This window comes from Cryptomeria japonica, chromosome 4 (genome assembly GCF_030272615.1).
Source record: "Cryptomeria japonica chromosome 4, Sugi_1.0, whole genome shotgun sequence".
NCBI classification, from domain to species: domain Eukaryota; kingdom Viridiplantae; phylum Streptophyta; class Pinopsida; order Cupressales; family Cupressaceae; genus Cryptomeria; species Cryptomeria japonica.
The window spans coordinates 553,913,742-553,937,443 of record NC_081408.1 but is presented as its reverse complement, the minus strand read 5'-3'; the positions used below and the strand labels follow the sequence as shown (position 1 = coordinate 553,937,443).

The following is a 23,702-nucleotide window of genomic DNA, read 5'->3' as shown; positions in this document are numbered from 1 at the left end:
ATTGTGAAATGGTGGGGTTGGCAAAACAAATAGAAGGCTGTGGACCGTTGAAATGGCATCCATACACAGTGTGTATGCCTCATTTATTAAGTTCAGAGAACTGTCAATATATTCCCAATCTCGAATATAATACATAAAAGTTTTTTTGTTATTGTTTTGCTACAGAAATATATATAAGATTTGATGTCTACTCGATTTCACATTCCCTTAGACCAGCTAAAGCAAGTTGAATATTGGAATGCATTTCTGTTTTGGGTATTTAACTGGATTATAAATTACAAAAGATTATAACAGATTTTAGAGAAGCACCGAGGACAGTCAGATTTAACCACTCTGGTGGGTCGATTCAAAGATTTTGGGATTTGATATTGTTCTTAGTTTCTCATGATTGGACGGTATTATTATTATTATTGTTCACAACTTTCTTTATTAAAGACTATTTTTACGTACATATTTCATGGTGAGGACCAGATGATTAAAGAGCTCACTCTAAGTACTATAATATTGTTTTGTCGAATCTTTTATCTTTAAGTTTGCAAGTGAAAGTTAAAGGTAAACCTATATTGTAAGGGAATAAAATGCATTTTAAATGAGTGGGGTCATCCCCAGGTTGATCTAATAAATTTTAGATATATTGAATTTAATCACAATATTTAAAAATTAATAATTGTAATAAATAAATATAAATGAGAGAATTATGATGGAGGAGTAAATATTGATGTTCTATATAATTAGTTTATAACATTTAGGAAATTATATTTTTGATGTATTTGTTGTTTGGGAATTGTAACAATCATAAAATTCTATGTAAGTCATATCCACACTATGTGTGATCTATATCATGTTACTTGAAATGTTCTAATACATGGAACTATTCTATAATCTGTAAAATTAATCCAATTTATTATTTAACTTTGAGACTTGATTTGTCTCATTCTTTGTTGTTTATTGATGTGTGTGGACTAGCAATATTTAAAAATACCTATGGGAGATTTGCTATATTGCAAGGGAGTATTGATCCTTTATCTTCAATAGTATGTTCTTAAAACATCACATATGACTTTGTACAATTAAGGTGTGGATCATCCAATTTTACCTTATTTTCCCCAATTGTAAACATGTGGACATTAATCAATGATAACATTTGATGGTACTTAATAACTAAGGTCTAGAAGTTGGTAAAAATTGTGCTTCTTATTGGTCTTTTGATTCGAGTATGTGTATAATTTAGAATACTCGTGATTGGAGTTTTATTCAAATTTTGTTGAGTAGATAAGAAAATATGCATGGATTGATACATATTAAAGCATGAGAGTGCTTGTGTAGACTTTTAATGCCTTTGTAAGAATTTATGTGCTCTCATTCCTTTGTGTACTCTTAAGGCTATTGCATGTACTTATGTTCTCTCATAAACCTTCACATGCTCTTAAACATTCTTGTAGCCTTACTACGTATTCTCATGTATGTTGTGTGAGCTTCTATATGCATGCTTGTGTCTTTATTGTGTATCATATGTGTATTGGATGGGTGTTGAATATAGAACAATAGGGGAGGGTAAATCTTGACACCTTATTTACCTGCTAGTAGTCGGCACAAATATTCAGCCAAAGTGTTTAATCAATATGTTGTATGTTGATTTGTTTTCTTACCTCCTGCCATATCATGGAAATAGCATTGCATAGTCATAGGTGATATGCTTGTCAAATATTTTCATGATGCACTAGATTTCATCCCCACCCAGTTACAAGTTGCTAGTCTTCCTTTTGTAGGGTTTGTGGTTCTTCGTGTTAGGAAGAACTCTAGGGAAGTGTAAATTCTTTGTGGTTGGGCGATAAAGCACTTCGACAGTGTTCTCGCCCAAGTTGTGATCGTGGGAGATAGATGTTAGGAGTCCCTGTCAGGATGATATTCAGTTTTGTATTATATATTCATTGTAAGCGACCTTATGGTCACTTGTAATTTAAATTTTGCATTGAATTGTAACTTATTGTATCCAATTAGTGTAATTGATAAATCTTTTTTAATTAATAACTAATTATCTATAATTTATGTATTTTTATAATGTTAATAATATGGAGGTCCCTATAGTAAATCTTATATGCCAAAATCTTTTCCACATAATGAATACCCGAATCAACAATATCTTCTACTATCATTGCCCTTCCATCCAACTTAGCACCAGTCAGTTACTCTATAACTGTATCAGTTGTCATGATATTCTTCTTCAAAACCATACCGTTGTAGCACATACCAATTAATGCCCTAATAGAATCCCTAGTTATCTTGTAGGGTTTTTCCAAATACATTATGTCCTTGTGAATCCAACTCAGAATAATATTTATACATTTCTCTTCATAGATAAAACCCATAAACTCTTTCCAAACATTCAAACCCATTGGCAAAATATTCTTATATTGCTCCTTGAATGTAGTCATATCTACTTTAGTTAACTTGTCCCAAGCATCATGAAACTTCAAATATGACCTCTTTTAGCCTAGCATGGATGTATTCCCTCACATCTTGAATGTATACACAATCAATCAGAACCCTCACATGCACCTTCTTTGTTTCTTATTGTCGCTACATATAGATATGGCTTGAACATGGGTTGTGGCTTTAGCTCAAGATCTACAAAAATCGAATTTGCCATTTAACCTCTTCACGAAAATCATAAGGAACCTAGGGTTTGCAGTGAAAATACTTCAAATACATTGATCACACAAACAACTCATTTGCATGCAAGAACTCTTGAGATAGAAAGATCACAGGTGATCAAAGTAATTTCAAAATACCCATTTATTTGTTGAATTCACCTACTTAGGCTTAAGTAGTCATTAATGCATTTTACTATTACAACCCATAAAGTTGATACTCTATTTTAACACTTTTCACAAACAACTCTACAAGCCAACAAAACCATCTGAAAGCCTCTAAAGACACCTTGAAAACCTCCACCATATTCAAAATACCTTAGCATCCAAACTGCAAGGGGGTCATAAGATCTTTATTTTTCTCTCCCCCTTAGACAATCCATAGTTTCTAATTACCTAAGGAAAAATTTATGCACCAACAAAGGGTGCAAACCCATCCTCACTCTTTTCTTCCACCTTTTCTTCTAATTTATTCATCCATGTTATCTTCACCTTCTCCTTTTCTTAATTAACATCAATCTTATTACCGGACAAGTAGACTTCTCATTCCTTCCTTTGCAAAACCTAGCAATGTGTCCAACTTTATTGTAGTTATAACAAGTCAGATCTTGTTCTAGACCTTTTCCATTCGTTCTGATGTTTGACCTGCACTCAACAACCTTGTGCCAAAAAATTTTGCAATTGTAACAATATCCATTGAATGACAAAACATTTCTACCATAACCTATTTTCACATACCCATTCCATACCATCCTACTTTTGCACTCATTTGCCTTATATTGAAAGTTATTGCAAGTGTAGTACTGGCCATTAAATGACTGAGATCTTACCCGACTTCTACATTCACTAGTTCACATTGGGCATTTGGAATGAAACTGTATCATTCCATTCAATAACAATTTGAGCACCTTTTGGCACTTTTGAATTAAATTCAAATGTCTGAGTATTGTAGTGGATACCTTGTTCAAATATCTGAGGATTATAGTGGATTCCCTATTCAAATGTCTCGTCATTATAGAGGATTCCTTTTTCAAATATTTGAAGATTGTAGTAGCTATCCTATTCAAATGTCTAAGCATTGTAGCAAATACCCTATTCAAATATCTAAGGATTGTAGCGAGTACCCTATTTTCTATCTCTATGTTGTGTGCTTTGTAGGAAACTTCACAACTTCCTAAATCATAGAGCTTTTGGTAAGTATTTTGTATGTTTGTGTCTACTATGCATTGTAATTGCTAGCCATTCATTCCGTTAATACTTTAGGATCTGATTGTTGATTACATTACTATTTGAAAAATTACTATCGGCTCACTATTTCATGGAAAACCCATGTAACCACTAGTTTTAATAGTTTTACATATTTGAATCACACATTTAAATAAATATTGACTTAAGTGCATTTATCATTTCGGATTCTTATGAATCTTTTGAGCAACAATCTTATTGAGAAATGTCATATAACAGCACATCAAGGTAGTTCCATGTGTTCCTAGAGGGTTAGATTTGTATCAATTCGTTTGAATGTGATTGTCAATCCTGACTAAATGATAAAAATTGAACAAGTAGAAGAATTAGTCATGTAGCTTATGAGATGAAATTTGAAACACCACATAAAAAATTTAAAACTTAACTTGTTAGCTATATGGAACTAGCTTGGATACTAGAGAGTAAACTATAAATGAGTGTTGTGTAATATTTTTTTAGGAGATAGATTAAGAGAAAGACATATAGTAATGTGATTACTTGGGAATGGTTAATTAATTCATCATGTATGAACATAAGAATGCTTTATGAAAGTAATTTGAGTTAGTTGAAGTTTTTTTAAAGTACTTTATATTAAAGATTTATAATGATACAAGTTTTGAATTCATTTAAAATCCTTAGACATTTAAGAGTAATTCTTGGTTTAGTAAAGAAAATAGTTATATATAACACCAAATAATATGGAATGAAACTATAAGAAATTATTGTAAAAGTGAATTCAACAATAACTATGGTGAAAAAGGAATCTACAACAACCAATTCACATTGGAATTATATAACCTTTTAAAACATAATTTGGAATCTACAAAACCAAACATGGTTTAATTGAGATATAACACTATATTATAATAGTAACTATTTAGAAAATTTGAAATTGTCACAAGGATAGAGTGAGCAAATTCAATTGTTGTAACTCGTGCGTAAAATTGATGGATATGATGCACCATTGGTATTTTATGTATGTGATTATTATATAAATTGATCTATATTACATAAATTTAATGAGTAACATTACATGAAAACAATAAGAAATTTATTTTCAGTTATCATTATCTTTTGAAATTGTAAACGTTTCAAATATGTCACGAGTCTCATATTCATGAATCATTTTTGTTTATTTTTCTCACTAACACCTCTAAACACAAGTATAGTGGTAATACTATGCACCTCAATTTGAAACATAATGATAAAAGTGATAAAAAAAATATTTGATGTCTTCTAAATTAAGATTTGTATATGAAGATACATTATTGATCAATCTAATTCTTCACAAATTGAAAAAAAATTGATATCATAAACATGTTTTCTTTTCCAAATATTTTTATTCATACTTTAATAAATAGATGAAAATGCATGTATATTTTTTTAATGTGAATATGAATTGAAAACAATAGTTTTAGTTATACTTTCTTCTAAACAAGAACCTAATTTGTAATCACTCTTTCAACTTCAATCATTGATTATAAAGTATCATTATATTAATTCTATGTTCTATCTAATAAGATGGAAAGACTTTCGGAGCATCGATATTTATTGTCACAATTTGACCGTGAAAAACTGCTATTCATTTTAACACTTTAAATCCACTTCGACAAAATGAATAGAAAAATATTTTAATATTTATTTAATAAGAAATTTATGTACATCTTCCACCTTTTGGAGGATTGAAAATTCCAATCTTTATCTTTCAATAAATATTTTTCTCAACCAATGCTTTTTAAAAGAAAATTAGAAAGTCTTCTACAGAAGGTTGTTCGCTGTCCCATTAAAATCACAGATGCTTATCATGGAACAGATTTGTTTAGGAGGAAAACATAATAATATATGTCTAAATGCAACTACATAATAAATTACCAAAACCAGAAATTAACAAAACAATAACCTGCCCAAATTACATACAAAACTAAACTTGAAACCAAATAAAACAGATATTCTTTCTAAAATTGAGGCTAAATCTATTTCCCAAGCTAAAAATCAAATCACATACTTGTTTCACTTCAATTAAGACACCCAATTATCATAATGGATTAAAAGCTAGCTATATATTGATAACACAGTCATGCGGTGGCATCACGCATGACTTTCTCTCACATTATAATATTCAAACCTTGGCATAACATACCAAGGGTGATAATACACACTTAAATAGAACTCTTTCTCCGGTACAATAATATTGTTTTATGGTATTTTTCATCATTAAAGATAGACCTACATGATTGAAAGGGAATAAGATGCATAGTATAAATGTAATTAAATAAATATAATTTAATTTAATTTTAATTTTAATTTTTGAGATTTGATAACTGGTTTCGAAATTAAATGAAGAGAAATGAGACTATTTGGTTCCTTAAATTATGGATGAATGTTGAAGAATATAGATGTTCTAAATGATTTTGATGTAAATGTTAATTTCTATTTATACTTTGAATTGAAGTGTTTTGATTAATACATTTTGTAGTAAGGATATTCCTTGCTATTCTTGAATAAACATTAAATACACAAATAGATGAATTTGAATACCAAGACATAAGAAATAGTCACACAAACATGTACCAATTCCACTTCCAACAACTAATTCGTGAAATGTAGAAGTTTTCAAAGTATTTTATATTTAATATTTTTTATGTTTTGGTTTATGGCTCCGGCTTCTTGTCGTGTGACTCTCGCATGGTGATCTCGTATTCCTGGCCTTTTTTTGTGAATATGTACTTTAATATTATTTCTTAATAGAGAAGGCCTATTCATCGAAAAATATAAAATTATTTGAATGAAACATTTTGCATAAATAATTGACATTGTAATTTAATTGCTAATAAAATTTTGAAGAGGCTGAAGGAAGGAATTTCGATGGTGTAAGAAGGCCAAAAGAGTTTACAAAGGTGGACGGTTGGAGGAAGAATGAAGGACCGAACATGTGAAAGGAAGGAATCGATTGCAGAGGTGACTCTAGCTGACCCAAGAAGAAGAGAGAATTATAAGGCGTGCATCATGATTAGAGCATGATGAAGAAGCAACACATGAGATGAGCGGTGTTTGTAATTGTTCAATTTTCTAGGAAGAATGGCCAAGATTGGTGGAGCTTTGGTTTTGGAAAAAATTGATTGAAGTTTCCAGACAGCGACACTCATAAGATGGAAATCGCTACTTTGTAACCATCACCTTTTGTACTATAGAAATAAAATAAGACATTGATAGCAGATTGTTTGGGTCTGAGGATTAATTGCTTGAGTCATTTGAATCTATTTGTATGTGTTTGTTTTGTTTCCAAATTTTCTATTGCACAATATGTTCTTGTTGGGATTAAGGTGTCTCAACCTTTGCAAATCCTAACATTGACTAATGCATTTATTTATGAGTTTATTATTTTATTTATTGCCTACAAATGTCTAGTCATCTAGTGGGATCCATGGGCTTGGTGGCATCCTACTTGGTGATGATTGTATGACACATATGTTGCACATGTGGAGGTAGGCATCCCATGTGAGGATCTTGACAAGTGTCGGCCTATGACATAATGGACAAGTGGCAGGAGATACCTTTTGCATGGAGAGGGTTATGACGAGTTGTAAGAGAATAAGCTAATATTAGTCATTTATGACAGATTCTCTTACAACTGTAAGTGTTGTAAGATATGACAGTTGTAAGATGTGTAAGAGCATCTGTCATACCTTGAAATAGTAAATTTTGAGTTCCCAACTTAGGAGGTTTGAATGGGGAGTCATTTGGAGACGTACATGTGTCATTTGCATGCTTTTTGGTGGCCAAAAAATAGAGCCAAATGTTATGCATGACCCCATCTTGATGCTTCATCTAGAAGCTTCATCTTGAGTTGTATTTCTCTATAAAAGGTAGTCTTGAGGAGTGTTAGATATGTAATGTTTGCAGGTGAAGTATAATGTTGCCTTAATTAATCCAGGTTGTGGGTTGTAGTTGTAGACTCCTGGTAAAGAAGCTCATTGTTGGCATTGTATTGTAAGATTTTGATTACTGAAATACAAAGTACTGTGCTTTTGGAGTGTGGGGTTTTTTTACCCAAAATGGTTTTCCTCGTGATATATCTTGTATTCATTGTTTATCTTTATGCATATTTATTATATCTATGATTGTGTTTCTATTTCTGTAATAGAAGATTTGTAAGAAAATTTGCACTATCTCCCCCACTAGATTAGTGTTAGGAAGCATTTTCCGCACCTTAGCTTCCTTTCAGTTCTATCTTGGAAATGTTCTATTTGTGGTTATAATTTCTATCAACAACAGACAGGTGATTTATGAAGAATAATTTGTTTATAGTTCGTGTCAAACAAAGTTTTCTTCTACAAAATTATTTTATTTTTTTGTTCAAGTTCCTATCACTGTTGTGACAATAAGTTTGTAGATGGTTAAAAAGATTTGTTCAAGGGTAGAAGTTCAGGCGTATCTATTTATGGTTTGGTATCAAGGTGTGAGTAGGTAAAATATCTTCCATCAGTTGCTAGAATGAGAGTAGCAATTGTTGTGGCTCCAAATTTCTCTATGCTTAAACCCCTATGCACTAAATTTATGAGAGGAAGGTACCTTTTACATTAATAAGAGAACCTTGATCATATTGGATGGCTAGCATCTTAGTTTATTATGGAAGATTAGTGGTGTCAAAAAATGAATGGCTTTATATCGATCATATGATATGTTTGCATATTTTTGTATATCCAAGGATGGTTGATAGATGAAAAGATGTTCTTTGATTAAGTATTGGAATTATTTGCTAATGAAATTTGTTAATCTATTGAAGTTTCAAAGAAGGCATTGACATTTGAAGTTAAAATCTTAAAAATTGTCAGTCATGTAAGGAGCAATTTCATTTCTACAGTGGCATAAGGTGTGGCTAAGAGGTATCTAATTGAAAATATTTAAAAATTATATGTGTTAAAAATATTAGATTATATCATGAATTGTATTTCAAATATTATATTTTGAAAGATAAGATATATCGTGAAAATATTAGATTATATCGTGAATTCTATTGCAATTTCAATTGAGTTCAACACATTAAAATAAATTTATCATGTTATCTTATGCTTGGACTTTCTGGGCTATATTTGGTACATTTGATAAGGCCTCCAAAGACTCACTTGAATTATCAAATGGATAAAGAGTAGCAGGCTTAAATTGGAGGTTGGTGGTACTAAAGGATGGAGTATTTCCATCATCTCAATTGATTTTCTCGCTTTGATATGGTTTTTCGCATGAGAAAAGTTTGTCTTGTCTTGTCTTTTATTTTATTTCTTTTCTTTATGCTAATGGATTTGAATAAATGCATTGTGAGTTTTAATTTTTGAAGACGGGTAAGGGATTTGGTGTTGAACTCAATATGGACTGTTGTCCAAAGATCTCACAAGACTATTATCAAGAATTATACCCTTACAAGATTCAAGAGATAACTTGATGGAGTTATATGATTGTAAAGCTTAGTATGGATTATTGTCCAATAATTCAAGAATGTATGATTCAAGAGTTCAATGAAAAGAGAACTTGAGAATTTAGGTTAGAGCTACACTCTTCGGAGGGTCACGAGATATCTTGATTGAATTCCACTTGATTCAAGATTTTTTTCTTCAAAGAAACATCTCCTCAAGAAAACGTATTTATTTTATGTAGTTAGAAAGTTTTTTTATAAAATTCTTAAAGGTGGGGGATCCCTTGGTAAGGTGAAATTTGAAGTTTCAAGTGTACATTTGCAGGGACAATGTAATAAGGGGGCAATGTCTATGTAGTTATTAATATTACATTATTTAGAGGTGGTTATGTTGATTGTATCTCCCTATATTAATGCACTTTATTGTACATGGTTAAGTGATTAATGAATAATATTAATAATTTCACCTATTATTTTATGGACACTTTCAAATGAAATTTATTTCTCATATTTGATTTGGCTATAATTAATCTATATAGTCCATATGCTTGACCAAAATTGACTTTCAACAAAAAAAATTGAATTCACTTATGTTAATAAATTGACCTAAAGCGTGACATAATTTTGAGCTTTCACATGTCACTACATAAAATGCAATAGTATATTCAACCAAATATTTGACCAAAAGTGTTTTATTAGTAATAATATAAACAGCCAATTTTCCATTAGTTGTATCTACCAATTGAAAGGAATTGAAGGAAAGGAAAAATGGTACAATAAAATTAATACATAATCATAAGCATGTGAACATATATAAAATGTCATTAACAAGTAATACCTATTGAATGATAAGAACAAAAATATTATGGACTAGATATATCTATGTTCAGGTATATAATATATTACCCCCAATATGGGCAAATAAGAAGACCATGATAGTCATAATGGAAAGATACAAATCATGTAAGCACATCTAGTATTAGGCCTTAGGAATGTTCCCTAATTTAGCTCTAAGCATGTGAGCACAAAGTGGTTTGACTAAGAAATGAGACCATTAATGATAATTTGATCTCTGCGTATGTGATAAAACATTTGAGCAATCAGTAGAATGGTCAGGACATGATGCCACTAACATGGTTAAAGATATCTCTAAGAACACTATTTTGCATGTGAGAACAATAAGCCAAGGAAGGATTAGTGTCTCTTAATGTAAAATAATAGCTTTAGAATTATGACAAGGAAATTAAAGTATAGTATAGAAAGGGGAAAACATAATGAAATGGAAGAAAAATATATAATGGAGTAGAAATGATGCCTCTCTAGTCTAGTAGGATATTTCTTTAAATAAATGTAATATGGAAATGAAATGACATTGATTAAGACTATGAGATAAATTAATGAGAATGGAGTCAAACTACACATGAGATAATGGCATAATAAGGCTCATAGATATTGATATGGCATGAAAAATATAAACATGTGGTAAAATAATGGTAGAGATCATCTACATATTTCAAGCATGTGATAAGGCATTGACCATATAAGTATAATTATATAATCTTGAGAAGAAAAGAAAATGAAAATAATGGAAAAAATAAATAAACATAAGGATGCCTAAAGTAAGAGTAGGAAAGTAGGAAGAAATAATGTTGTAAACATGAGCAACATAAGAGTAAAATGAGTGATGCAAGAAAGAAAATTCCCCCTTGAGTGTGGAAAGAAAACATGAAACAAGATAATTACAAGAAAAGCATGATTAGAAATCGTAAGTACAAATTCAATAAGTAAAATAAAAACCAAAACTAGATACAATATATGGATGATCATGAATCATCAAATGAAATTAGGAGAATCATCAACATCCTCCAATCATCCCAAAATATGTCATCATACTTCTCTCCATTGATTACTGTATTTTTGTTTTTGTATTTTCTATGGTAACATACATATTTATTCTTAATAGTCATTTTTATTTTACACAAACACACTAGAAATTGGTGATACATTATCTATTTCTTTCTTAATCCAATTTCCTAGATTGTTTGATTGTGTTTACAAATGAATATTTTTCATCTAGTGCATGACCATTTTTCCTTAATACTCATGTATTCTTGTATGCATGAAATTACATTTCTTTTATCACTTTTATTGATGTTTTTTTCTCCTTGTTCATAACAAAATTTACCTCATAATGCTCTTTGGAATGCATGCTTGTAACAAAATTATTTGGGTTTTTATTTATAGGATATATGAAACTTTACATTCTTTAGGTTTTGGAGGATTTTTATCATTATTCAACTTCCGTATTATCATTCTATTATGAAATTCTATGTGGGCATGAATTCAACTAATTGACTATCATTAGTTGATTCTCTTACAACTTGTCATAACCCAACTTGGGTACCCACCTTCTCCATGCAAAAGGCATCGCATGCCACTTCATCCAATATGTCATAGAATCTATCATAGGTTGTCATAACATGACACTTGTCAAGATCCTCAAAGTGGGATTCCTACCTCTACATGTGTCATACAATCATTTCCAAGAAGGATGCCACCAAGCTTGGGGTCCCACTAGATGACTAAACATTTGTAGATATTTAATACATAAAATAATGAATAAATATAACAAAATCAATGCTAGTATTTGCAAAGATGGAGTACCTTAATGCCAACAAATTAGAGCACCAAATAAGAGCTTGAAAAGTGAAACTGTTAGTTATCTCAAACTATCATGACTACTACTACATATTGAACCATGATTGAGTATTGAGTGTGAAATTTTTTAAATGATATGCATATGCCAATTTGACATTACTTTTAAATGATAATTCAATTTATAATGTTCGAACATGACCATACAAGTTGTTAAAGTAATTTAGGTTACTTGAATTCTATTCTAGCACTATAGCATAATTTTTAAGAAATAATGTATAATGTACAAATTCTGAATCTTGATCTAATTATTACAATTATACTAATTATCAAGATTAAGGATAAAAATGATAAGGTAAGGAAATTGAAAAGTTAAAAATATTTTGAATCAAGTTGTTTCACACTTGATTTAACATTTCATTTTTATAATCTTAACAACTATTTTTTTAATATTTTGATGCATATGAATCCCACTAAAATAAATTTTGACTTAATCACATTTATCATTTGAGATTCTTATGAATCTTGTAAGCAAGAATCTTTATTGAGAATGTCATACTATATTACATCAAGATAATTCCATGTGTTCCTAGAGGGTTGCATTTGTATCAATTTCTTTGAATGTGATTGTCAATCCTATATAAATGATAAAAATTAGAACAAGTACAAGAATTAGTCATGTAGCATATGAGATGAAATTTGAAACACCAAATAATATCCTTAAAACTTAACTTGTTAGCTATATGGAATTAGCTTGGACACTAGAGTAAATTATGAATGAGTGTTGTGTAAATACTTTTATGAGTCAACTAAGGAGGCTCTTGCAATTCATGGTAGATTGAAAGATAAAGGCAAGAAGGACAAGAAAGATGAAAGAGGCAGATCCAAATCCCATGGGAGGTCTAAGTCTTCTGGGAAGTCCAAGCTAAAATCTTGGAACTACAACAAAACCAGTTAGTTTCATAAAGATTGAGGAGAAAAAGAAGAAGAAGAAAAAGAAGAAACCCTTTGACTCAAATTCAGACTTAGGATGATGGTGAAGCATTTGTTGTAGCCTTGGTAACACATGAATTAGTAGATGTGTGGTTGATAGATTTGGGTGCATCTTTTCACATGACCTCAAATCGGGGCTGGTTTTCAAAGTATGAAGAATGTGATGGTCACAAGGTGTATCTTGGTGATGACTCTCATCTAAAGGTTGTTGGTCCTAGAAGATTCAAGATTAGATTCCCTAATAGTAGAGCGAAGGGTTTCGATGGTGTTATTCACATCACAGGTTTGGTATGAAATACACTCTTTGTAAGTAAGTTGAGTGATGTGGGCGTACAATTTTTTTTCTCACAAGGTGGATACAAGATGACTACAGGCTCTATGGTGCTTTCTAAGGATATACAGATCGACACCTTGTATAAGCTATATACATGCACTAATATAACCTAAATGAAAGCATTTTTATAATTCCTTTTGTGGAAAGATGCATATATGATGGCAAATTTTTGAATTAGTCCAAAGGCTAGGTAATGCCTGAGAGGGCCCGAACCCTTACATAGTAGCCAACCAGGTGAAAAGGGGGAGGATCTCACAACCTATGAGACAATCGAAACCAAAAAGGAGAAAATTATTTTTTGAAAGAGAGGATTTTTGCTGAACCAATGAACCAATGGGAACAAGGGTCCCAACCCTACATTAGATTAAAATATAGAACAAAGGGGTTTAGGTAAGAATCTTGAATCAAATTCTAGAAAAAAACCATTGAGCTAAGAGAAAAGCAACCCAGGGAACAATCAATAAACAATAAATTTTGAAAGTCTCCTCAAAACCTTTTACTTGAAGGACCACCTTGAATAGAGACTCACTCAGACAAGCAAGGGGACCACCAAACCACCTCAATAGAACCAAGGTCATATAAACTAGTAGAAGCCAACTCAATAAGATTTGTAAAATTGATCACAACAATAAAAGCCATAAAACTTACCAAAGAGAGCACAAGGGAAGAGCCCCCCCACGCCTCCCCCCAAATAAAATAATTTTAAAAAAAAGTATATTTGTGAAAACCTACTTCCAACTAACTTCGAAAGGGAGACCCAATGAGCACCACCCCAAAAGGACTCACATGAGGAAGAGGGGAGAAAAGAGAAAATTTAGAGACCCAAGAAGAAACCAACACCATCCAAACAAAGCTAGAGACTACTGATGAAGTAGACACAAAGGAAGCAGACCCCTCTCTAGTAACACCCATGCAAGGGAAGCAATCCTCAACATGTAACAAAATCCAACAAACTACAACATTCCCAACTCCAATAAGGATGATTTCATCCTTAGATTCTCATCCAGCCATAGAAACTCAAGAACTCTCTCCTTCAAACTAGAGAAGCATAGAAAATGTGAGAACCAAAACGTAAAGGCCCACATAGAACACTCTAACCAAAAAAACCATGCACAGTAATGTCTTCCTGCTCATCACCATTTCCTTCAACTTTGGAACACCTGACCTCCAAAATAAACAACTTGAAAGCTAAAGGAGAGTTGAAGTTAGTGATCCATATGGGCCCCAAATGCACAAAAACAAAACTCTCTTCCATAGAAGTGAACTCCACCTCCATAGGAGTTTGAGGAGATAAAATAAGGGAATGAACAACAAAACCCCACAAATACCAAATAAAAAATATATATCTAGATAGAGGAACAACCCAAAGAGAAGTTCACAATCTAGGCAACCCAAATGATCCTCTGTTAGGCCCACACAGGCACACTCCACGAAGACCATAGAGAACCAAAACATTGTTAGGGCACCAAGCATAGTGAAGAAAAAATAGGGATAAATGCCCCATCATCAACAGCAAAACCCCTTACCAAACCACCTCCTAGAACAATAACTGATGGGAAAAGGACCTGCAAATTTTACTACTAAAGGCAATCAACAACTAGAATGTTGAAAAAAGAGTTAAAGGTACAATTTTTGAATTCATTTAAAATCCTTAGACATTTGACAACAATTCTCAGTTTAGTAAAGAAAATGGTTATATGTGAATACCAAATAATATGGAATGAAAATATAAGAAATTATTGTAAAATTAAATTCAACAATGACTATGGTGAAAAAGGAAGCTACAACAACCTAGTCGCTTGGGATTGAAATAACCTTTTAAAATATAATCTGGAAGACAAAACCTAACATGGTTTAATTGAGACATAGCACCATATAATAGAAATTATTCAAATAATTTGAAATTGTCATAAGAATAGAGTGAGTAAATTCATTTGTCCTAACTTACAGGTAAAATTGATGGATATGATGTACCATTGGTGTATTTTTCATATGAGATTGCTATATAAATTGATTATATTACACAAATTGAATGAGTATCGTATGCAAACAATAAGAAATTTATTTTCAATTATCATTTATCTTTTGGAAGTACATAATAGCCAACATTTCAAATATGTCATGAGTCTCATATTCATGAATCATTTATGTTAATTTGTCTCACTATCACCTCCGAACACAAGTATAGTTGTATTTTGAAAAATAATGATAAAAGTGGTTAAAAAATATGTAACGTCTTCAAAATTAAGATTTGACTATGAAGATAAATTATTGATCAATCTAATTCTACACAAATTGATATCGAAAATATATTTTCTTTTCCAAATATTTTTCTTTATACTTTTATGAATAGATCAAAAGACATGTACATTTCTTTTATATGAATAAGTAGCATACAATAGTTTTCGTTATACTTTCTTCTAAACAAGAACCTAATTTGTAATCACACTTTCAACTTTAATCATTAATTATAAAGTGTCATTATATTAATACTTTGTTCTAAATGACGAGATGGAAAGACCTTAAGAGCATATATATTTATTGACAGATTGACCGTGAAAAACTGCTATTCATTTTAACACTTTAAATTCACTTTGACAAAATAAAAAGAAAAATATATTTAATATTTATTTAATAATAAATTTATGTAAACATGGTAATCAGCCCAAAAAAATTGACATCTTCCACCTTTTGGAGGATTGAAAATTCCAATCTTTATCTTTCTATAAATATTTTTCTCAACCAATGCTTTTTAAAAGAAAATTAGGAAGTCTTCTACAGAAGGTTGTTCGCTGTACCATTAAAAATCACAGATTCTTATCATGGAACAGATTCGTTTACAAGGAAAACATAATAATATATGCCATAATAAATTACCAAAACAATAAAATTAACGAAACATTAACTTTCTCAAATTACGTACAAAACTAAACCTTTTGGGATTTGATATTGTTCTTAGTCTCTAATTATTGTTGTTTACGGTCTTCTTTTTTAAAGACTATTGGTACAATATACATATTTCATAGGGAGGCCTACACGATTAAAGAGCTCTTTCTCCACTACAATAATATTGTTTTATGGTATTTTTCATCATTAAAGTTTGGAAGTGAAAGGTAAAGGTAAGCCTACATGATCGAAAGGGAATAAGATGCATAGTACATAAATGTAATTAAATAAATATAGTTTACTTTAAATTTAATTATAATTTTTGAGATTTGATAACTGATTTAATAATTAAAGGAAGAGAAATGAGAGTATTTGGTTGTTTAAATTATGATGAAGAATTAAATATTGAATGTATAATGTTTAGAAAAATAATATTTTTAATGTATTTATTGATTGGGAATTGTATCGATCATAGAATATTATGCATCCTATTGTGTGTGATTGGCATCATGTTAATCATTGGAATGCAATGTTGACCAAACCTTTAATTGGATTACCTTTATAATCATGAGTGAATATTGAAGCATGCAGATGTTCTAAATGATTTTAATGTAAATGTTGATTCTTATTATTACTATGAATTGAAGTGTTCCAATTAATGCACTTTGTATTGAGGATATTCCTTGTTGTTTTTTAATAAACTTCAAATATACAAATAGATGGATTTTAATACCAAGACATAACATATAGTCGCACAAACATGTATGGATTCTACTTCCAACAACAACTAGTGGTAAAGATAGGGAATTTCATCAAGTTAAAATTCTAAATTCTAAATTTTGAACCAAATCAAAAAACATAGAATCTTGAGGAATGGTCTAGGTGGGTAGAAATGTGGAGTAATGATAAGGATATGAATGAACATCTATTTTACCATTTCATTTGATAAGTGCATGTAAATCCTAAAATTAACAAGTATTTCAAAGAACATGAGCACTCATAATCATGAATTAAAAGTAAATATTTAGACATAAAAAGACATGTAAGATTCATGTAAATTAATGAACTCATCTTGATTTGTTTGTGTTGTCTTCTTCCTCAAATGCATATACCATAAAAACCTACAAAACTTAAAAAATAAAAAAAATCTATCATACAAGTAAAACTAATCACAATTCCATGTTAATTTAACTATCTACACAAATGTAAGAGATAGTGGGGTTAGACTTTTCTACCTATATATAGTGGTATTATAATGCATTGGCCAAGGTGGTGTTGATAGAGTGGTGTGGCACTTTAAAAGGATGATCATATAATGTGTGTAAGGGCCATTTACACGTGGTAATGAGTTTTTTATGTAGGATATGTTAGATTGAAAGTTTAAAATTATATCACAATTATATAAAAGAAATTATCAATATTGATCTAATTTTTTAACTTGAATCATTAGAAGATTACAAATTTATTTTAAATTTTGAAATTATTTAATTAGTGAAATGTAGAAATTTTTAATGTATTTTATGTTTATAAAATATAAAAAAGAATTGAATGTAACTTTTTGCATGCATAATTGACATTGTAATTTAATTGCTAATTAATTTTTGAAAAAAACATTGAGGAATTACTTTTTATATACTATTTTTTTCCTTCAATTTTTTTGTTTGTATTTATAACTTAAATTTAATGCATGAATTAATTATTTTCATATCAATAAATAATTTTTTAATAAATCTTAAAATTTATTTATACTAAAAACACAAATATTTCAATGATCCAAAATGGAAAAATTAATATCATCTTAAAATAGTTTTGGTATTAGAGCAAGCTAGAAATAACATGAAATTTTTAAGATATGCCTATATGGCACTGTGAAGATTACAGAATATACACATAATGGATTTGCAATTTAAAAAGTGAGAAGTTGTATTCATTTTATGGAGTGTCGCATGGTAGATGGAATGAGGGGTGATATAACAACACAAACTCATGGGTCATCTTGACTGACATAATTAGATTGAAAAGCGCCTGCACTAAGAGAGTCATCATAGGCTACCATGTGAGAATATATGTCACTTTTTGGGCATTTCTTCTTTGTGCATTTTGAGCTTTCTTTGCACAAGCCACTACTATTTAATCAATTGAGTAGGAGATTTCAATGCAATATTATCTATATCATTTCCCCAACAAACGGACTCATTAAAAGCCAAATTTATTTGAATAAGTCATCATAATTTATTCTTATCAAGTGGGTTGTTGATGCAAGGGCATCGATTTAATCTATTTGCTTTGGGTTTTATTTCTATTCTGTTAGCAGGATTTTGTAAGTCGGTCAACATGATCGCTCTTGTATTCTCTTTCGATAAGTGAATAATTAATTATCGAAATAATTAACAATTTAATGACTTATATGTATCAATGTTTCTTGTCTTATGTATTTCTTGAAAATAAATGAGGAATTCTATATTTCATTTATTTATAGAAATTTTGAGTCTTTACACTCTCCAACCCATTTAGGAGGAAATTGATAGAAGGCATGATAAAAAGAAATGACACATGGAGTCATCTCTTGTTATCGGGATGGAGTCATTGTTGAGAGTGAAAGCTACACAAGAGTCCCCTATTATTTCTTTAGACAAAGGTTAAAACAAGAGGCTCTCCTTCTCTAAGAAAGTGAAAGTGATGAGTTAGGACTGGAAAATTGAAAATAATCTCATCAAGTAGATCATTGGTTCATGTCTTTGGTGGGGGGTGTGTCTGTTTACTTTTTGTTTTTATTGGCTAGTCTCAGCTTAGTCTAGATTTTTGGTGTTTAGCTCTCGGTGTTAGTTGGGATTTGTTCCTTTTTGTTAGTTGGTTCCCTAGTTTGGGATTCTCACTCCTCATGAGACCCCCGATTTCTTCGCTTTAGTGGTTATGTAATGGTTTGGGCCTCTCCTTTTCTAATCTAATCAAAAAAATTAGAGTACCAAATAAGAGCTTGAAAAGTGAAACTATTAGTTATCTCAAACTATCATGAATACTAGAGATTGAACCATGATTGAGTATTGAATGTGAAATTGTTTAAATGATATGTATATGCAAATTTGACATTAATATATATGATAATTCAATTTAAAAAGTTCAAACATAACCATACAAGTTGTTCAAGTAATTTAGGTTACTTGAATTCTCTTCTAGTACTAATAGCCTATTTTTCAAGAAAAAATGTAAAGTATACAAATTCTAAACCTTGATCCAATTTTTACAATTCTACTAATTATTAAGACTGGATGATAGAGAAAGGAAAATTAAAAATTAAAAAATATTTTGAATTAAATTGTTTCACACGATTTAACAATTCATTTGTATAATCTTAACAACTATATTTTTAATAGTTTGATGTATATGAATTACACTAAAATAAATTTTTGACTTAAGTGCATTTATTATTTGGGATTCTTATGTATCTTGTAAGCAACAATCTTTATTGAGAATGTCATACTATAGTACATCAAGATAGTTCCATGTAAGGGTTACATTTGTATCAATTCCTTTGAATGTGATTGTCAATCTTGACTAAATGATAAATTTTAGAACAAGTACAAGAATTAGTCATATAGCTTATGAGATGAAATTTGAAACACTAAGTAAAAACTTTAAAACTCAACTTGTTAGCTATGTGGAACTAGCTTGGATATTAGAGGGTAAACTATGAACGAGTGTTGTGTAAATATTTTTTAGGAGATAGATTAGAGGAAAGACGTGTAGTAATGCGATTACTTGGAAATGGTTAATTAATTCATCTTGTATGAACATAAGAATATTTTATGAAAGTAATTTGAGTTAATTGAATTTTTTTTTAAGCACTTTAGTACATCATATTAAAAATATATAATGATCCAATTTTTGAATTCATTTAAAATATTTAGACACTTGAAAGCAATTCTTGGTTTAATAAAAAAAATGGTTATATATGTTAATACGAAATAATATGGAAGGAAATATAAGAAATTATAGTAAAAGCGAATTCAACAACGACTATGGTGAAAAGGACAGCTACAACAACCTATTCACATTGAAATAAAATAAATTTTTTAAACATAATTTGGAAGACAAAACCAAACATGGCATTATATAGTGGAAACTATTCAAATAAATTGAAAAAATTGCCATAGTGATAGAGTGAGTAAATTCAATTGTCCTAACTTATGAGTAAAATTGATGGATATGATTTACCAATGGTATTTTTATACGAGATTTCTATATAGAATGATTTATATTATACAAATTTAATGAGTAACTCTATGCAAAAAATAAGAAATTTATTTTTAATTATGATTTATCTTTTGAAACTGCATTATAGCTAACATTTCACATATGTCATGAGTCTTATATTCATGAATCATTTAAATGTTTATTTGTCTCACTAACAACTCTAAACACAAGTATAGTGGTAATACTACACACCTCAATTTGAAACAAATATTTGAGGTCTTCTAAATTAAGATATGTAAATGAAGATAAATTATTGATCAATCTAATCCTACGTAAATTAATACTTAAATTGATATCGAAAATATATTTACTTTTCTAAATATTTTTATTCATATTTTTATGAATAAATCAAAAGACATGTATGTTTCTTTTATGTGAATATGAATTGAAAACAATAATTTTAGTTATACTTTCTAAACCTAATTTGTAATCACTCTTTTCAACCTCAATCATCAATTCTGTGTTCTATGTGATAAGATAGAAAGACCATGGATATTTATTGTTACAAATTGAACATGAAAAACTGCTATTCATTTTAACACTTTATTAACTTGAACAAAATAAAAGGAAAATTCGATTTAATAAGAAATTTATATAGACTGGTAATCACCTCCCCCACCCAAAAACAAAAAACAAAAACCAAACATCTTCCACCTTTGAGTAATCAAATAACATAATTAGAGCTTCAAGGAGGATTGGAAATTCCAATCATTATATTTCTGTAAAGATTGTTCTCAACCAATACTTTAAAAAAAAAAAATAGGAAGTCTTCTACAGAAGGTTGTTCGCTGTCCCATTAAAAATCACAGATGCTTATCATGGAACAGATTTGTTTAGAAGGAAAACATAATAATATATGTCTAAATTACCAAAACCAGAAATTAACGAAACAATAACTGCATAATAAATTACCAAAACCAGAAATTAACGAAACAATAACTTGCCCAAATTATGTACAAAACTAAACTTGAAACCAAATAAAACAGATATTCGTTTCTAAAATTGGGGCTAAATCTATTTCCAAAGCTAAAAATCAAATCACATACTTGTTTCACTTCAATTAAGACACCCAATTATCATAATGGATTAAAAGCTAGCTATATATTGATAACACAGTCATGCGGTGGCATCACGCATGACTTTCTCTCACATTATAATATTCAAACCTTGGTATAACATACCAAGGCTGATAATACACACTTAAATAGAAAATAATAACAATTTATTAATGACAATATTGATAAATCATTTGCAGTTGCAAGGATTGGCAGTGCAGGTGCCTCCACACTTGCATTCACTCTCCCCTGCCACACTCATTTCCTCATTACACCTGCATGTTCATTCACATCATTCAATAACCATTAAAAGATTTATTTTCCCTTGAACTTTTGTGGGTGCCCAAACCAAAAGAGAAAAAGGAAGAACTTACACCATATCGGAAGCAGTTGAGCCCTCTACAGCCTTCTCTGCGAAGGCCTTGCACCTGCACATCACATCATCTGATTTATCCAAGAAAAAAGATATTCTCTCTATTCTCTTATTGAATTTAATAAAAACAAAGGCACCCATAAACAATGGTGATGGAAAAAATAAGTGTGTTACCCTGCACAGCCATTGCAGTTGCCTCCACACCCACAAATTCCACCACAGCAAGACATCTTCACAAAATACACAGAAGATCTGGAATACCCAAAACAAATAAATATGAACTGGATGAAGTGTGAAATCCCCAATTCCTTGTCTGGTATTTATTGTAAAATGGTGGGGTTGGCAAAACAAGCAGTACTGGGCTGTAGACCATTCAAATGGAATCCATCACCAGTGTTGATGTCACATATATTAAATTCACAAAACTATCCAAGATTCCCAATTTCGAATATTAATACATTTCCCATTTGCACGAAAGTGTTTTTTTCTGTTTTAGGTCTAGCTAGTTGAACATTGGAATCAATTTCTCTTTTTGGGTATTTAATTGGATTAAAGCTGAAAAGCAAATACAAATTACAGAGAAGAGAGCCGCAGACATGCATGCACAGGCAACGATGAATAGATATAATTGGATTCAACCATTTGGGATTTGATATTGTTCTTAGTTTCTAATTATTGTTGTTTACAGTCTTCACATCACATACATATTTCATAGGGAGGGCCACACGATTAAAGAGCTCTTTCTCCAATATAATAATATTGTTTTATGGTATTTTCATCATTAAAGTTTGTAAGTGAAAGGTAAAGGTAAACCTACATGATTGTATGGGAATAAGATTCATAGTACATAAAATGTAAGTTAAAAAAGGAGCAGATTCATGGTGAAAGTTCATAAAAGGCGCAGATTGTGAGATGGTGGGAATTGGTGTATAGACCATTGTGCACAAGTTTTCTTGGTGGATGAAGGAGGAAAAGTGGTCTTTCTTTGTTATGTCAAACCTCCAATTCCAATCACAATCACAGGTAATACAATATTTCCAGCTTACTCTTTTTATTGTAGCCTTAAATGAATTTATCATTTACATTAGTGGACATTATCTCTTAGAGACATCAAATCACTGGCATCAAACTAGAACATCTAATCAAGAAAAAATTCAGGAGGTTTTATATATATATATATATATATATATATATATATAAACAAACAATTATTGTAAGGGAATAAGATCCATAGTACATAAATGTAAGTAAATAAATATGGTTTTAAATTTTATTATAATAATTGAGATTTGATAACTGATTTTAAAAATTAAATGAAGAGAAATGAAAATATTTGGTTGTTGAAATTATGATGAAGAATTAAATATTGAGTATATATTGTCTAGAAAAAAATAATTTTTAATGTATTTATTGATTAGGAATTGTAATCATCATATAATTTTATGCATCTCATTGTGTGTGACTGGCACCATGCTACACAAAATGTCTTGATACATGAAATATTCTATAACACAAAATTAATCCATTTACCTATGTGGCTTCGTTTGCTTCACTCTTTGTTTTTTTATTGATGTGTATGGACTAACAATATTGAAAAGAACATAAGGAGCTCATTGAATTGCAAGGATAATATTCTCCTCAATTAAACATTTAATTGGATTAACTTTATAGTCACAAGGGCTTCACTAGCTAGGCAATATTATATCACGTGCATTCATATTGGGGGGTTTAATATCCAAAAAATTGAAAACGATATATTGCCTATTTGATGAAAATTGGGGGGTTTTTAATTCAGACTATTTAAAAATACAATATTCGGTGAAAATAGGGGGTTTTTAATTTGAGC

At 30.2% G+C, this 23,702-nt stretch overlaps 1 long non-coding RNA gene across 1 annotated transcript; it reads right to left on the bottom strand.

Annotated features, from left to right (window-relative positions):
* Positions 1-21,512: 21,512 nt before the first annotated feature.
* On the bottom strand, positions 21,513-22,154 carry LOC131029467 (uncharacterized). The gene is made up of 3 exons (XR_009102779.1): positions 22,031-22,154; positions 21,858-21,911; positions 21,513-21,758 (listed from the first exon to the last, which is right to left on the bottom strand). It is a non-coding gene; the product is annotated as an uncharacterized LOC131029467 (long non-coding RNA).
* Positions 22,155-23,702: the final 1,548 nt, after the last annotated feature.